Source organism: Nanorana parkeri, unplaced genomic scaffold (genome assembly GCF_000935625.1).
Source record: "Nanorana parkeri isolate BGI_ZX_2015 unplaced genomic scaffold, ASM93562v1 scaffold55, whole genome shotgun sequence".
In the NCBI taxonomy this organism is placed as follows: domain Eukaryota; kingdom Metazoa; phylum Chordata; class Amphibia; order Anura; family Dicroglossidae; genus Nanorana; species Nanorana parkeri.
The window spans coordinates 2751638-2758087 of NW_017306323.1; positions in this window are offsets into that span (position 1 = coordinate 2751638).

Below are 6450 nucleotides of genomic sequence, written 5' to 3' on the forward strand. Positions count from 1 at the left end.
GATAATGGAAGGTCCAAACTGATACCGGCAACTTGGGCTAGCTGGAAGACTCAGCGAAACTCTAAGGCCTTACAGCAGATGATTCAGGAGCAGTAATTGTTTACATCAATCGTTTATCAGAATTTTATTATGAAAATAATGATAATAACAAAGGACTTGACATCACTAGATAAAGGAAACTTTTGCAATGTTGGACAAGTGTGGTCAGGATCTAGAATATAAGAGAATTTCCTTTTTTTGTTTATAGCACTGTTACTACCTTTGTATTTATATTTTTCATTATTATTTTAAAAAAAGTGAATTTTTTGTTTACATTTTTATAACATTTGAACAAAAATATATTCATTCTAAGTAAAACTGAACAATCAGCTTACAGCAGAGTTGACCTTTAAGACAATTTTTAGAATGAGGTTTCATGAATGTAATAGTGTCACATTAGGAACAACATTGTCACTGATAAACTACGATTCGTAGGTCTGGAGTTACCATTAACCACAGTGAACCCATGTCTGGGGAAGCAGAATGATCTGATCTGACTGTTTATGGTCAGACTGGGCAGTAATCATATGTCTGCCCAAACATTCTGAGCTATGCAGACATTCCCTAGTGGACCTTGTCTTGGTGGCAAATCACTCTTCCGGGATTAGCTGGGGTGTCTAGCAATGTTCTCCATTTCTCCTCCATAGGGATGCACATGTATGCTTGGCTGATTAGAATGTGAAAGTTTAGAGAAATATGTTTTGTCAGCAGGATTGTGCCTCCATGCCCACCTGCCACCTAATACCTATAGGTAGTTTCTGTGGTGACTTTTTTCCATACACTCGTATGTTAATATTTTACATTACATCGTTGATGAAATAAAATAAAAAAATTCAAGCCTGTAATATGATTAACCTTTCATAATATTTTATATTTAGGAATACAATGCCATACCTTTGTTTAAGCAGTTTTAGATCCATATTGTAATTCTCAATTGCCATATATGTTTCTGCATTTTCAGTGGCCGTTGTAAAGATCTAAAAATAGAAAGCCATTATTTATTTATTCAATAAGTTTGTTTTTTAGATCAATAATGACAAATACTGATGTTCATAAGTAGCCCATAATATAGTTCCCTAAACGTAAGGCTTTACTCCAGCAGTAGACTAGCTGATATCTCATTGACAATGACATGTGCTTTGGCATCTTTGTCCTTGATTGCACTGCGCAGCTAATGGACCTGCATTGGGGTACTGCCTGTATTTACATTGTGGTAATTACTACTGGCACCTGCATTGGGGTACTACTGGTACTTGCATTGTGGTACTACTAGCACCTACATTGGGGTTCTAGTGGTACTTGCATTGTGGTACTAAGGGGACCTGCATTGGGGTATTACTGGCACCTGCATTGAGGTACTATTGATACTTGCATTGGGGTACTACTGGCACCTGCATTAGGGTACTACTGGTATTTGCTATGTGGTACTAAGGGGACCTGCATTAGAGTACTACTGGCACCTGCACTACTGGCACCTGTAGTACAGGTACTACTGGCACCTGTACTACTGGGGACCTGCATTGGAGTACTACTGGCACCTTGGAGTACAATTGATACTTGCATTGGGGTACTACTGGCACCTGCAATGGGGTACTACTGGTATTTGCATTATGGAACTAAGGGGACCTGCATTGAAGTACTACTGGCACCTGCAGTGGGGTACTATTGATACTTGCATTGGGGTACTAGTGGGACATGCAATGGGGTACGATTGATACTTGCATTGGGGTACTAGTGGGACCTGCATTGGGGTACTGCTGGGACCTGCTGGATTGTTCTCTTCTACAGCAAGAATATGGGGTGTTCTCCATTGATATTTGCCTTTATCCTTACTTACTGGATAATCCTGAATTAGAGCCTGTCAAAATACAAAACAATGTGCTTGCTGGGTTAAAGCTCCTGGGTGTCTGAAGTTTGGCTACCCCTGCCTTACAAACCATCCTGAGAGGACCTGTTAATCTTGCTGTACATAAATATTTAAATCTTAGCTTAGGATTCAACAGAGCAGACGTTCTCTATGAAGCACCATTGCATGGTTTACTGGATACCATTAGAAGCTTACTGGTAGAGACAAACACAATAGTGAAAGGAAATATGGCTTCATATAGAAAATACTGCCCCTGAACCTTATTCACACCTTTAATGTATTTGGAGATGGATTCAAATTACCTCTATAAGTCTGAAAAATGGTATTCCTTGTCTTCAAATTTGCAGATCTACATTAATCTCTGTTAATCATAGAGATGGATGGGGGTCTGCTGACCCTTTGCAGAATCAGGGCAGAAGAGGGGACGTGAAGACATTGGATGTGCATATCCATATCAGGGTCCCCTTATTCTACATTGTCCTGTATTACAATCTATTACACACTGACATATGTTTTACTTTTTTTTTTATCACTGCCTTATTTATACATATAAAATGCAGTTTCATTACCAATAACCAGATGAAAAAAAATGCCTCTAAAATGTAATTACATTTCAAAACGTCCAAATAAAAAGTGTCATAGCTATTTAGGGCTGTAATTACTGAATGGGCTGACTCCTCCACTGGAAGTGATGTACAGGTTATGTCAGTGTTGTGTAATAATCCTCCATGTCTTGCAATATTAAGTTTGGCAATGCCTATTGTTTGACGTGCTTTGTCTGACAGGAAGATTAGGTGGACAGAAAATGATTTAAGGAATTGCTTACTAATTATTAAGAGAGACGGTTAATGATTTCAGCTCCAAGGTGTGACATCTATGTGCTCAAAGCTGTATTTGGTAGTCTTGCTCACTTAAAGAATCAGTCCACCCAAGACTGTTTTTATTAGTTATGTGTGGATGGTGACTTGCTGAATCAGCCACTATTTGGTCTTTAAGGGACTAAAACATTTGGGTATTCTAAACCAAAGCTCCCACCACTAGCCCTATAGAGTTTTGATGCCAATCACAGCATCCTCTATCATGTAATACCTTTAAAATGCTCTTAAAGGGAAGTAATTTTGGGGTAAATTATTTTTTAAAGCAGACCTTACATTAAAATGGTAGGGTTGCTTATAAGGTTCAAACCCATCCCCCTGTAAAATTGCGGCCAAATATTATTTAAAAAATGTTCATTCAAAGAAAAATGGATAGACTATAGTTTTACCTTACCCCCCTCTTTCAGATTGATGGGTGTGATGTCACTATCATTCCAGTAAGATTCCTGGGGAGTAATGAGTACTTCAAATCTCATGAGAAGACACTCCGGTCCAGTGCAGGAGTACCTTCTCAGGTAGTTTGGGCTGCTCTATGTTTCCCAGGATCTTGCAGGAAGTAGCATGACATCACCCTCACCTTGGCACTGCAGGTGAAAGACAGGGGTATATTATCTAACTTTTTTCTTTATAGGTACATTTCTGAAGTACTAACAGGCAGCGATTATTACAGGGTAAGAAGGCCCAGGCCCAATAAGTGGGCCTTGTATTGTACTGCAAGGATGGCTTTAAAAAGGAGCTTATATCTGGAAGCTATGTCCTAAATATGTAGGCAGAAGGCAAAAAAATAGTACCAGTACTGCCTGTAGTTGATTTTGTTTCCCATTACTGACTCGCCTTGCCTTGTTCTGCATGGTAGAACTGATAGATACGGGGTAGTGCTGGGTCAGTAGGAGCAGAAATCAGTTTTAATGTATATTTGAAGAAAAACTCGTAAACTCGTAATAAAAATATACTGTATTTGTGAAGTGTGTAGACCTGGGTATGGTCCTAGGCTGCTGTCTCTCTGGTCGCGATTGGGGGATCACTCATCAGTAGACAAATCTTGGATGTGTGGTTAGGAGCATCTATTAACAAATGGTTATCTCACAAAGGTTTGTTTGAGTTGTTTTTTCAAAAAGAAATGTCAGATACAGCCAATTCTTTTCTGGGAAATAGGACAACCTCTTCTTCAGGGCTTGAGCAACAAATAATGAAATCAGGAATGCTAAACTTTGTAGCCTGAATTAAGCTTGAATTAGCGCTGAGTGTCAGCAGATCCATTCAGTGGTCCTTACTAAAAATGGGTCATGTTGACACTCTAAAGGATGCTAATGGGTGTCAATGAACTTTGCACGGGGTCTTTATATTAGACCCCTTTCATCATCTGTTGGCCAGGTCAGTGTGAACCTGGCCATAGACATGAAATCTTCAGTTTCAGTACTAGGAGACTGTCATCTCATGCCTCTGGCCCATGTTTTTGAGACCTCATACTCTACAGAAACAAATAAAACAAACACATAAAACTCTTACTGAATGCAGAAGTTCTTCACTCTCTTGTTCTTTTTCTATCCAGTTAGGAACCTGTGGACTAGCTTTCTTCATCTTCTCTTCAATTTTCATTTGCAGTTCATTGTTGGACTGTTCCAGATGACGACAATGCTGAATAAAGTCGGCCAGCCTGTCATTGAGTTGTCTCAGTGTCTCCTTTTGATCTGGTAGCAGGAAAATCTTCTTCAGTGACATCTTGACGTGTCGTTAGTGCTAAAATTCAGAGAGTCCTGTTATTGAACAATATCCTCTTATGTGATCCTATTGCTTTTAAAGAGTACCTGTTGACTATATATGAACACACACTACAAATATGAAGTATGTGGACAGCAGTGAATGAGTAACTCCTACCAATCCATTAGTAGAGTCCATCGCATAGGTGTTTTCAGCCTAACGTTCACCTTTATGAACATAAATAAGAGAAATCTACTGATATACATCATTACTGGTGACTGGTGTCTTGCTTTCTAACCAAGGTCAGCTAAACACGGCCTGGTATTTGTGACAAATTTATATGATGGAATATTGGTTGCACCAAATTTAGGGGTTTGTGCTGTATAAGGAACACTTGGATACGTTGCAATTTCTCATTTTCATATGCAATCTGTTGTGACAGAAGCACAAGACTTCCATTGATGGCCCCATCTGAAAGTACAGGTTCTAGGGTTTCACCCGGACAGTCTGGGTTTTGAGTCCTGTATGTGCTGTGTCCAGGTTTCAAGTCAGCTGCAACCCAGACACAAGATGTCATGATGTTAGGCAGACAGGGGCAACCACAGGGACTTGGTTTTTAAACTTTAGTACATGGAGGAGGCACGGGACATGGAAGGACACTACAACTCTGGGAGCAAGGAGGTGTCTGAAACACAGGGTGCAGATAAGTCTTGAAGGGCACAGGGGTTTTGCTTCAGGCTCACTATCTCTTCTCACTCTTTCTCCTGGCTGTCTCTCCTCTCTCTCTTTCCTCCTCCTTGCTCATCCTCCTGGCTGTCTCTCCTTGCTCTCTCCCCTGGCCATCTCTCCTCACTCTCTCCCCTGACTATCTCTCTTCTCTCTCCCCTGGATGTCTCTGCTTGATCCCTCTCCTTGCTGTCTCTCCTTACTCTCTCTCCTGGCTGTCTCTCCTGGCTGTCTCTCCTTGCTCACTCTCCTGGCTGCCTCTCCTCGTGTTTCTCCTCTCTCTCTCTTTCTCCTGGCTGCCCTTCCTCTCCCTCTCCCCTGGCCATCTCTCTTTACTCACTCTCTCTCCCATAGCTGTCTCTCCACACTCTCTCTCCTAGCTATCTCTCCTCTCTCTCTCCCATGGCTGTCTCTCCTCACTCTCTTTCCTGGATGTCTTTTCTCACTCTCTCTTTGCTCATCATCCTGGCTGTCTCTCCTCACTCTCTCTTCTGACTGTCTCTCCTCACTCATCCTCCTGGCTCTCTCTCCTGGCTGTCTCTCCTCGCTCAATCTCCTGGCTGTCTCTCCACTTCTTGGCCACAAAAGACTAAACATATTTAGGCAGGGATATGTTTTCATGTACATTAAAATGGACCTCCACACCTGCTACACTGCACAGCCAGGAGGTTCACGCTGCTATTTCCTTGTCCAGGTTTACTACTTCTGATATCCTAGCAGTCAAGATCATGAGGTGGCAAAGAGCCTCCTGCATCCTAGCAACAAAGCTAGCAACTGCCTAGCATCCTTTGTTGCTAGGATGCAGGCAGCTCGAGCTGCCTGGTGTTCTTTGTTGCTAGGGTGCAGGTGGCTTGAGCTTTCTTGCATTTTTCATTGCTGGGATGCAGGTGACTTGATGTGTCTAGCATCTTATCCATTATATGCATATACAGTATGTATCTCAATACTATGTATTTAAATGAGTTTGCCTGAAGTTCTGTCTCAGTGACAAAGTGTACATCCTACATACTGGCAGAAGAATGTCCTTTGTATTCTGAGACGCGTGGCTTGTGACAGATTATGCTGCCCCAGGCGTCTCCGAATGACGAGGCCCTTTTTTAAAACCTTCATCTCCTGTCAACTCTAAAATGTTCTCATTATCTTCAAAGTCAACCTGTGGGTACTCAAATGTGCTGAAGAGGGTTTGCATGTACAATGCCTGGGATGGAGATGCAAAGGGCTTCTCTCTTAAGGTGTTTGTCT